Here is a 12,296-nt window from a genome sequence, read left to right on the forward strand (position 1 = left end):
TATACATGTAGGTTAGTCTGTATGTCCTTGCAGAACCGCACGAGGTACTGTCGTTTCAGTGCCGGGGAGCATCTAAATGATTCTGGCCTGCTTATAGGGCTCAGACTCATTTCGGGAGATATATAAGCTGGGTTAAAAGCCGAAGGTTGAAAGCACCCGACATTTTTAACTTGTTCCTTGTGAATAGCGCAAGCCTTCCAAGTTGCAACTTCCCGTAGTGCTCGTTGCACTGGCAGTTGCGATGTGAGCCGATACGTTGCTGAGAGTGACGGCGTTTCTTTTGCCGTACTGAGCGTCGGCATAGAAAACGGAAGTCCACGACACTTTCACGAGGAAGGGGGCACCCTTTCCTGGGACCTTTCATCCGCTCTGACGTATACTTAAGTCTATGCCGGATCGAATGCATGCAAAGCAACCGTCGGACAACGAGCGCCAGACACCAGCAATCAAAAGCCAGACCACGTGAATGATAGGTTGGTCTGTCGAAAGCCAAGAAAAACTATGTAACACTGATTTGACCCAGCTCGCGAGCTGCTGGAAGCGTGTTGCACATAGCGGCCATAACCGTCTAGATCGCATATAGTTGATGAAATGCCATAATGTCAGCTTACAAGACAGCCTTATAAGAACACCTCGAGGGTAGCTCGTGGGTTTTCCATGCTTGAGGTACTTACTATATGTAAACTAGAGGCAGTGCAATGAGAGACAAATGAAGCAAAGTTTAGATTATTTGCTATACCCGGCGCTTAAGGTAGATAATTCTATATGCTACTGCAGTCTCTGCGTTTGCGTATGAAGCGATATTAGAAAAACGATTAAGAATGGAACCTGAACGCGTTTTATGGCTATTGGTGATATATGGAATAGGCTATTGATTACAAAATGTTTTCTATATCCTATTCGTTCGTATTATAAGAAATCTAGTTCTATTGTGCTACAACAGACTTAAAAATTGTAAGATACCTCAAGATATTAAGCTATACGGTTAAGTTATTACTTACGAAGTTGAAATACGAAATAATTATATATAGTGTGCCAGTTAAATTTTTTTTAAGAAACGATTCTTTTTTTCAATTTTTAAGGAAGAGTTATACCATTCGAAGGTAAACATACCGTCATTTCTTATATTGTCCTCACTCTAAGTAGGTTTTTTAAACGGGCTAAACTGGTTCCTAGAAAAATAATGGCACAAATGGCATAAATTCGTTGCAGTTTCTTATATACCTTTATCAATAAAGATTAAACACATCAGATTAAACAAGATTTTATTCATTCATAAGGTCACTCAAGACAAAAGTTTTTGTAAAAGGCCAAGTTTACTGCTGTAAGCATCGTTCGGATAATGAAGTTATGAAGAAAGAAAATGGGTTGCTAAACCTTTGTATCTATATAAGCCCATTTTCTGGGCCAAGATTTCTTATGCATTACTGTGCTGTATCAAACTTTCTAAAACTTCACTCGTTTTCCAGTAACCAAAGATTTCTTCCGTACAAAAACCGCTTGCTTATTGTTCATCGACGACACAAAACCAAGGTTTATTTACCATCATTTTTTTTCTATGGGATCTGAGAACCTTTTGGAGAACATCATCCCCATAGACATCTAAGAAATAAAAATCACTAAGGAATTCTGCAATAAAGGATATCACGTTGTTCAGCTCCATCCATGTGTGGTATTTGACGTTTTTTTTTATATATATTCGTTTAAGCTGTTGCCTGGCATTTTTGAAATTCTGTTCCTAATACAATGTTTATTTTTTAATAAATTTACACAACTTGCCTAGGGAGCGCAATAGAACAAGTTATACGACCTTAAACTTGATAAGCTGCTAAAATCACACCGAATCCGAGTGTTCTGAGAATACAGTGTTGTAGGTTTGCTGAGATCTCACCATCCGTGTAATGGCATTGTGTCATAAACATGAAGCCAGGCGATGATTGTAAATATATAAATTTGCTTATTTGCAAATTAACATAACTAGGTGTTCTTAATTTTTTGAGCCACAAAAAACATCACATTTCTTTTGCATGACCATGGCTAATAACCCACTCTCTTTGACGTAGTTGTGTGATACTTTGGTGAGATAATATAAAACCTACTTAAATAGTCTAATAACGGAAATATGTGAGTGTAAATGTAGGACGCGACCTTTCGTTGGTCAACCCTCTTTGTATTGCTTGCTACTGGCATAGTTGGAGGCAACCAATAGCTTCTATGATTAGACTTATTAAGTCTATAAACGGACAAGAGTAAAATACGCTTCTTTGTCACCGTTTTCAGGTTTGTATGCATTGGATGACATTCAGTGGATCGTTAACGAACCTATCTTCCTATCCATACACCTATTGATATTACCTGTACGCCGTTTGTAGCAAGTGCTATGTATGGTGAAATCGTTGTTTATATCTACCATATTTTGCATTGAGCACGTAACTGCGCGTGAGCAGGCGGTCTGATGAGGTGCGTTGTCATTGAGTCCAATTCTAAAACGTCGTTTCGTTCCAAGGTCAACAAGTGACCCAGTTCATTTTGGTCCTTCGGGGCTTGACCCGTTACCAAGACCTTTACCCGAAGCGGTATTTATCTGCGTGTGGTCAGCATTTATCAGGCGAAAAAAAAAGAGCGAGAGAAAGCTACGATTTGCAGAGTGACTGCACCTTCGGGACGAGCATCATAGGACAACAAGCTGAGGAAAACTTAAAGGTTAGGTTAGAACACCCTTTGGTGTTTCGAATAACTTTTGTGATAAACGGATATGTTCGTAAGTCGTAATGACACAACTACATACATTCGACTTCTTCACTATGGTAAATCATCAATGAGATGTTTTAAGTGGCTCTATAATAATTAACTTGGCGTATGGATAACAACGAGAAAATATAGACCTGTAGGCATATTAAGTACATTCTATGTAACCTGTTTTTCAAAATTCATAAAACATCAATTGTGAGCCTTTATATGAAACGTTTGCACTAGGACCAGCACGCGATTTTTGCGTCTCAGTTACTTTGTCCTTCAGGTAAGCGATTTTAGAGTTCGACACTTTTTTTTTTTGTTTCAAATTAATGTTTCGCAGACGAGAGGAAAAACGTTCATATAGGGGTGGCGGTTTTGAAGCTGTTGGATGAAGTAAGCTGCGTTTTTTCTTAAATCGTCATATTAACAAAAAAGCTGAGTTTGGGATACTATTTTGTCAAATACGCCGCAAGAGAACGCGAAGGAAAAATAGCCTTAAGCAAACCCGCACGTAGGTTTCTCTTTATTTTGGAAAATTATTATCAGCTCAAATTTTTACTCTATAGAAACTTTACGGTAAACGTGTAATATGATGAAACTATTTATGTTAGTTCAGATCCCTTCACTACATAGGTACTTGAACTAGATAGGGTTCGGAAATAATTTTTCCGTGCGTTTTGCACCCTACCATATTATGTGTTTGTGCTAATTTGGATTCGCTCTGCATTCAAAGAAGTTAGCAAGACCGGCGTTAACACTAATCTTTGCGAAAAATAAATTGTAACAAAGTTCGACGCGGGTAACTGTTACTTTCGTCGTTACGTATCGTCACATCTAGCGTTGAACAACCAGCTGCACAGTTGCTTACAATCATTCAGAATACAGTTATTTTATAGCCGTCCTCCTCTGCTCTGTCAGTAGTCCTTAAATTACATAATTTGTATGGCTGGACTTCAGTTCGAATTGAACGGGTGTTGCCGTGCGCAGAAGAGGACACGGACGTTGAATAGGAAAGCGAGACCTAGGAGAACTAACGTTCCATATGCGACTATATAAGATCTACGAAGATCAGATAACAGGTAGTATATAACTGAGATCATCCAAGGCGATAGTACGTTCATATAATCAGCGTTTGGAATCGAGACGTGATGGCAATCGTACTGATCTTCCAAGTAGGTACAGCATAAACGTCAATGGAATATAGCAGATAGGTATAAGAAGATATAGTCAATAGAGATTTCGCAGCATAAAATATAGTCCAACGTTTTATTATAACATCTTTTATTGAATATATATTTCTAAATGATTATATACGTCCAGCTTTCTAGATTGAATAGCAACGAATAAGGAAAATCTACGGAAACTCATCAATACTGTTCAATCGTCATAAGTATGATTTATTAATCGTATGAATCGTACACGATGCAAACCGGCAATCTCTATTAAATCGTAAGAGAAGGTTCTATTAGCAAAAAATACGGTTTATACAGAAACACATCTTCTTACCGAAGGTAAACTGTTTTACTTAATCTATGTATATATGTGCTCACTCATATGGTGTACAAGAACTATTTTATGATAGCAAAAACTTTTCTTCTTATACTCTGTTATCCCTCAACGCAGAAGTGATTGATGGCTAGTCTATAAACAGTGTCAATATATTCGACGGACCCTTGCGCGGTCTTCATCGATGCGGAAAGTAGTTAGGTAAGGGTGAAGATTTAAGCGTGCTGATTCCCACCCTCCGAAGTATGCTAAATTTTATCAGTCCTTTTCGTTTTAGCACTAGCACTCGCACTCGCGCTATTGGTCGTTGTTGGGTGTAGCAATTAAACTTGAACATGATACGTAGCCAAAAATAGCAACGTCAATTTTTCATTTTTTGCTATACGCTTTCAAGGAACTCACGTTTTACTCAACATTTACATACCGTTTTGTCATGCAACAGATAATTGTTAACATAAAATCCGCCTTTTAGGAGACTTATTTTGTCTTCTTGATATTGATGAGGGTTCATTTTCATCAGATGAAATTGCGCGAACTTTTATTCGTGAGATTGGAAGAACATTAGATAACCGTGATTAATGATGAGACGATTGGCGTATTCAGATACGGTTTCACACGAGACTGTGAGGTAGTCAAAGGCGTGATTATACGCTAAAAAGTTCAGTTTCTTCAGAGCCTCAGTGTGTTAAAGGGCAGTGATGCATGAGGCATTGTCTAACCCGAACTAAACTTATTTCCAAACTTGTTATTGATCATAACTTTAAGTTTCTTGAACTGGCGTGAAGCACCTTTGCTAATTTCGATATGTGACAATAATTGGTGCTAATTTTTTTCCAATTTCGAAAAATTTCCGAAGCACTTATTTTTTGTTAGTTCCAATACGAGAACTTCACGAGTAGAAGTATACATACTACCCTGAAGGCACAGAAGCAGTTCGCCTATCATTGTTAGTTAACTCTGACACTTGTGAGTACCCTGAAGCTCTTGTCGTAGTTTGGCACTAAGTTAACTTTTACACACAGTTCATGTCGGTAAGTGCAGTTCATTTTATCTTTAGCTAGCTGCTACTTTCATGAACTTCAGTAAAATGACTTAGTCCAATGTTTTTGACTGTTTTAGATTTAATGACTTCCAAGCTTAGAAAAATCAAACAGAAATTGAAACTACAAATGAGTGAGGTCATTAATTATTAAAGATACTACATTTTGTTTCTAACACAAAATAAATAGTCACAAAAATCCAGCGTGAACATGCGTTTCTAGATTCACCACAATATACGGCTGTAGTCATAGCGACTTCACGGGAAATAACTATTCCTCACAAAAGTTCAACGAACGTCTATGGAATTGAGTCGTGCAATTTAAAAAAGAAGTTAATGAGAAAAATGCATTTGACACCAGGGGCAGATCGAGGAGCCATCCTTAGGAAGAACTTGGGATAGTCCGAATGTGGTCGAAAACACCCCGATAGCTAACCCCGAAAAATTCAAAATAGTTTTTTGTAATTAGTTGCTTCGTTTCGAAATAAGCAGACGTTACTTGATTCCATTTGGTAACAATACGAATAGTAATCAAAACGCTTATACGTGACAGAAGGGTTCACCTGGCGGGTCCTAAGAGCATCGTTATCACTTAGCCTAAATTATTTTTCAAACATAAACGTGAGCATCCAGAACCTGTGTCTTTACACTGAAACTTGGAGAATTCATTTGAGATATAGGGGTAACAAGAAAATGAGTTCTTAGGACGGAGATAGCTGTTCAAAACCGTCACTATATACGCGGATCTCCAGAGATACGGTAATTAACAGAACGGGCCTCCACGCGTCATTACCATAATTTTACTCGAATTTCTTGCTACGTCCAATACATAACGTCTTGTTTTAGCTTGCGCTCCAAAAACACTCGTTGTATGTCCACAGCTTCTTTTGTTTTAAAGTTATAACTTTAATTATGCTTGACCGAAATCGGTTGCCGCACTCCCGTTTACTTATTTACCTAGCGGCACTAAGTTTGACAGGAAGGAAACATATAAGGCAAGAAATCACACAAGTTAGTGTTATTATTAGTTTAAATTATAGGTAAATATGAATTTGCTTTTATAGTCCGAAAAATGGCATTCGTTGTGATTTATATATCTGCCCGTTGACGTCTAAATAGATCACACTGCTCTCGGCTGTGACGTAGCTACTCTGATGACTGACTTGTATATGTACTTTGTTTACTGCCGAAATCATTTCTACCTACTTATCTGGTGTGGTATAGATCTGCGTTTGAGGTCGCCTGGCGGTATAGTCTACGGCGCCCACAGTGGATTTGCGTTTGTGTATCTCAAATGTCCAGCAAGTTATCGTAGTTCTTAGAGGGAAAGTTTAGTTAAAAAAGACTGTCAAGAACAATATGCCTTATGCATTTTCGTAATTTTTGCAATAATTTCTACTATAAATGGAAATCAAAAAGATGGAGATTATTGAAAACTCTAATCCTCTTACTTTATCATAGCATTACATGATAAGGTACTATCAGATATGTAATTAAACCTTGGTAAACGTATTTACAATAGCTGGACAAGTGAACCTATTCGTTAATGGTATAAATAGCTAGCTAGGAAGAAGACGACTAATTATACTGCTTATTTCTGATACGATAAAAATATCGCTAAATATTTGCAATGATCCTGTTTGTCGGTAAGTTCCGATGGTAAATGCTCTCTAATAATTTGTGTGATTTTCCCTAAGTTAAAATTAGTTTTATGTGTGCGTTCGTGCCAACCACAAGTTACTGTGGGTAATTTTTTCGCACGACTGGTGCTTCGTATTTGCCGGTTCGTCTTACGTCTCGCCTTAACGATCAACACAGTCAGTAATAGGCTTCGTCATAAACTACTCTTCGTGCCGATTACTTTAGCAAAACAGGTAAAGCAAACAATAGAATTTTTTGATGATCATTGACAAAATGTGCTCCGTCGAAGTTCTATTTACTTATTCATTTTATAAACACATTAGTGATAGAAGGCCTTGTTGAAGGGAATGGCTTTGTATAAATTGTACATTTTGTAGAACCAATAAGATTCTCAGCAAAGCATAGACGTATTATATGAAACATCATTGATAAACATAGCTTGACATAGGTTTACTAAGGGACTTCTAGTTTTTTTTTGGAATAAAATCTCGGATCTGAGTACTCAGAAAAGGGTCTCCTGTGCAAATACATTGGTGCACGTGCCACGATCAGCCGACATATGTTTTTGATTTTTTAGGTTCAGAGCCTTCTCAACGCTGATGCAGACTATAAAAAGGTGCGTAGTGTATTTACTGTACTAATATTCGTCTTCGAATTGTTAATAAATCTTTCTCTTCTAACTTACATTTGCAACGCAGCAGTTACTTTTCTGTATTTTAAGTTATGATCTTTGCTTTTTTACACCTAGAAATTTTGATTTGGTTGAATGTTGCCGCTGTCATGCTGGGCTAGCCTCATCCCTATTTTAAGCTGACCTTCCTTCTGTATTGATCAATAAGGCAATAAATGTCTGAATAACTTGTTAATACATTGAACGTCTTCAGGCTGTACCAAAGCATATATGCTTTGCATTTTGTGAAGAAAAGCTTAGTGTCGAAGATATCTCTCGACCAGCGGTATGGTCCTATGCCCTGGGAGTTAAATATATCAGCTTTTTCGATCCATTAGGTGAGTTACTTCAAGGACGCGTTTTTCCCTATACAACGCTTTTGGTCCAGTGCTATGCTTCGAAAACAATCATTAAAGAATCTTAATTTGAAGCGGATCTTGCACCCGGAAGACGATAAAATAAGGTGCCTCTATAACGGAAGGCTTCCTAAAGAAATTCGGGGATAATCGATCGATCAATCAATTGGAGACAGACTGATTGATTGTATTTGTTCGATTTTATGATCTTGATGTATTCATCATTAGTTAGTGTTAATTAACTTACTAACTTACCACCATTGTTAGTCATCAAGTTGTGGTGGTCTGTTATATCAGAAATTTAGAACGAACAGCTGGACATTCATGCCGAATTCTAATGAGTAGCTTTCATTTTTTTTTTTTTACAGTTCTTAATCGTCTTGATTAACTCAATGCATCCTTTGTTCTATCTGGTAACGTTCAACTATTGGCTTACAGGAATGCTATTATCGTCGTTTAACCTTCTCGAGATGGAGCTAGAAAAGAAGGTGTCTGAGTGCCGCATTTCCAAGGGTAAACGAAAAAAGCGTGCGTTTAAATCCTAATTCATAACAATCTCCTAATATGATTGTAGTTTTTTTTTTTTTACATAATGATTTGCACACCAAATTGTTACTTTTGGCCTGGCCGAAAATGTTAGTGTCGATTAACAAAGAGGAAACCTTCTTCAGTCTACGGGATGCAAGAAATAACGCCCTATATTTCATCTTTTCCTAAATTTACCCAGCCTGCCGTATGCGTACTTCATATGAGTAAGTATTCATTCAATAATTAACTGTATGTTTTCACAGCAATGCGAAAGTCGTGCGCGTATTGGACACCAACGATGGACGACGAAAGGCTTGTGTATACGTTCATCGTTCACCAGAGGAAACTTCGTAGCACCTAATGGAACGTACGAAAGTTGCCATTGTGTTTTCACACAATAGAAAACGCATGCACGTAAACGTGCAAACGTGTGTCTTGCTATTGACGTCCGTGCGTGAGCTTACAAGATATTCTTAGAAGAACATAGAACTTGCACATCTTGTCATTATATCTTCGACTTCCCAGAAGGTCAGTCACTTCCAAGTATAGACACTGTGATTTCTCGCATGATGCAAATAAATCTACGCCCGTTAAAGACTATTCGACCATAAGGCTTAAATTTGTATTATGACAATACGAAAAATAGATTTGTAAAATTCTATAACATAATGATATATTATTACACCGGTCTAAGGAGCTTCCGTATTTTGAATGAAGTCATCTCTCATAGAGAAAATACATCAGCTAACATTACCGACTTTAAAGTAGAAGACATCGAAGCTCGACTGGCTGGTAAGTATTAGTTTACCCTTATTTAGCGTTTATGATATAAGTATGTGTGTCTATACAGTGGCAAGTGAGATATTAAACACTATTGGTTTTTGTTGATTTTACGGCTGGTCAGTGGCTGGCGAGAATTTCCCGGATCCAGAGTGCGCTATCTGCTTCAGCAAAATTCGGGGCAACGGCCGGTCTATTGCCTTGGCAATTAAACCATTCCGAGCCGCCCTAAATTCTCTATTTAAGTCGGGCAAATATTCTAGAGGTAATAATAATAATAAACGACAACTTTTCTAGCCGCCTGCCTACCCACCATGCGATTCTACCGACACAACTCTTGCAAGCCCTAGAAAGATACTGCAAGATTGAAAAGCGTTTCGGAAGTAGATCAAGCCTTTCGTTCCCACCTGCTTCGCGCGTCGTCAGCGGGTATTCTGAAAATAACCCCACGATGCTAATAAAGTCGACATGTCACATCAGTAACTTGTGTATTGAATAAATCTTTGGAGAGAGTCTACGGCAACCATATATAGTATAGTAACAAACAAAAACGCGTTTGATGTTGTACGAACCGTACAGTTACTAAAAAACGACTGTCAGATAGATTAGAACAAAAGAGAAAGGAAAATTCTCCCTTAGCGCTACATATAAAGTACGTTAAAATACAATTAATCCCGATAAAAAAATTACTAAACTAAACAATCAACTGGACAATTTGTTTTGCGCCAGCTTGTATACCTCATGCAGGCATACAAATAGGACAAACGGTCTCCAGACACGAAGAAGCACATACTGTAACATTCGGTTTAACTATCTCCTCGCTCTGGTACTTCATTCGTTGCGTCTTCTTTTTATGACAAGATCGAACTGCTACACATTTATGTGCTACATAGATCTGTCATGTGACAAATTTTCTCATGCGATAGTTCTGATCGTTTTCTTGCGTCCTAGCTTACCAAAGGCACGCTATTTATGTAGGCCCATGCACACGCACACACGATTATTGTGCCGCAGTCGTTTTCATGATAATGGTCCTAATAGATCATAATGAAGCGTTCGGCCAGTGGCATGTTTGACCAGCTGAGTAGTGGTCAACATGGCCCTCATAGGACTAGACGTGTTCTAATTGTTGTTGTTATTGTCGATGCTATATATGTGTGTGTGTGGTAACGAGCACAATGCATATACATATATAGATGAATAAGACCTCCGATCGCTTCGTACGTGAACTGGGCCGCTTCAACCTTGAACTGATGGCAGCTCCGCCCCCCTAGGAAGCAATATATGTGCGCGCGCCCCCTTACGAGGAGGTGTTCTGAAACGGTGAGTGGCAAGCGCCGGGAGTCGGGGGCCGGCACGATAGACTAGCTAACCCTCGGCAAAATCGTTCTAATCAAAATTGCTAATTCCGCTATATAATTTATTTTTATTATTTCAAACTATGCATCTTTATTACCAGTTGCCACGACATGCGTGCAGATGCAATGCAACCGCAGCTATACCGGACGATATCAAGGTAGCAGATATGCTGTACGTTAACCGTAGAACGACAGATTATTGTTATTGAGGTTTTGTAATTTTGTATAGGAGGTCAAGTATGTTAATACGCTTAATCTGTAAGTGGTTTTTTAGCGGAACTTCGACAAGCCACATGTTGAAAAAAAAAGAGTCAGTTTGTATCGAAATAGATAGCTATTGAACTCCTTGCACAAGTCAATATGGTTTGACTTACAAACAAACAGTTTAAAGATAATGACTATAAGTCAACGTGTATGTCATTTGGGTTTTCTATGCTAGTTAGGCAAGGTAGCACGTTATCTTTCTAACTTTAGTTTGCGGATAGGCCATAGCATTAGATACCGTTAGCATGATATTAACGCGAATCCAAGCTAATAGTCGCAGACAGATCAGAGCAAAGCGATGCGGTGGCGAGGTCAGTCCAGGCCAAGGCATGCTGGCCTTAATTAGTAACTGTGTAGTAACTTCCGGAAAGCTCGCTCATCAGCGGTAAACAGAGATGCGTTTGCTTTACGCATATTCGAATGCTAGGCTACCTTTAGTTCAGAAGAACATCATTTGTTTGTAGTACTGTTGTTACTTACAATTCTCGTTCAGACCTCAAAATATTTAGGGATGAGTCATCGTCCAACGCGTGCTGGGCCAGCCTTGCCTGCACAATAAGTTAAGGCCTGACGTTGACACAAGTATATGGATATATAGTAACATAGTAAAAACAGTCCTCAGGCACACACACACCTCATATACATATATGTACGTATTTTCTTCATACATAACGCGTTCCATCGTGAGAGTAACCACTCACAAGAAATCAGATGACCTCTGATTTTTGTCCGTCCGTGTGTCAGTCTCCTCTTTTAAGTTTTTACCTCTTTTCGTTGAACTGTATCGCGCTCAGAGGCTGTATGTTTTCATAGGTTCATAGCGACAATACCAGCCACATCCACACCCATCGTGGCAAGCTCACAGCCCTGACAAGTTCCGACCACTACGACGGTTAGGTTCGGTCCTATACGGTGCAATCGTTGCTGTTCCGCTATCATCTGCGACGCATGTGGAAGAGGGGGCGTGACAGAAATCACTCGCTGCCTGCTGCGGTTATTTACTTGCTCGCTCGCTCGGTGAAAAGCTATATAAATATTTATGCAAATGTTATGAAATGTTCCCGAGATAGAGGGCCCCGCCTTACATCGACTCAGCTCACCACGCGCATCTACACGAACGTGCGCTGCAGGTCTCACGCTGCAAGTCGGAAAGCAGGAACGCAGTACGATAGAATTATCTCATTCGCAAAAGGAGCCGATTTCAAAATAGATAAATACGCTTTGGTGTGTTTGCCATCTGCCGTCCTGTGTCGGGCCGTTGCGTACTCGGTGTTGTTATACATCTTTTTCTTTTCTCTTCCATGTTTTGCTGCTTTTTAGGTTTAGCAGTCAAGGCGGAAGAGTCGCGAGAAAACACGTACATGCGAGAGAGACGGAGACTGGTAGATGTATGTATAATTGCAGATCTTTATTATCTA

General features: G+C 38.9%; 1 protein-coding gene and 1 long non-coding RNA gene across 12 annotated transcripts in view; one reads left to right on the plus strand and one right to left on the minus strand.

Annotated features, from left to right (window-relative positions):
- Cad86C (Cadherin 86C) overlaps positions 1–11,899 on the minus strand; it is a 72,784-nt gene extending 60,885 nt beyond the window's left edge. For 6 of the 11 annotated variants that reach the window (XM_086977915.1, XM_086977913.1, XM_022800954.2 and 3 more), the window contains exon 1: positions 11,359–11,893. The gene's annotated coding sequence lies outside the window, so the exon portion shown is untranslated. Of the gene's footprint in view, positions 1–11,358 lie in introns of all 11 variants that reach the window. The other 5 variants (XM_086977908.1, XM_086977910.1, XM_086977909.1 and 2 more) reach the window with 5 other exon arrangements.
- On the plus strand, positions 8,386–9,735 carry LOC147758522 (uncharacterized). Its single transcript, XR_015319456.1, has 3 exons — positions 8,386–8,461; positions 8,740–9,268; positions 9,554–9,735. It is a non-coding gene; the product is annotated as an uncharacterized LOC147758522 (long non-coding RNA).
- Positions 11,900–12,296: the final 397 nt, after the last annotated feature.

This window comes from Varroa destructor, unplaced genomic scaffold (assembly GCF_002443255.2).
Source record: "Varroa destructor unplaced genomic scaffold, Vdes_3.0 BEIS01000001.1, whole genome shotgun sequence".
NCBI classification, from domain to species: Eukaryota; Metazoa; Arthropoda; class Arachnida; order Mesostigmata; family Varroidae; genus Varroa; species Varroa destructor.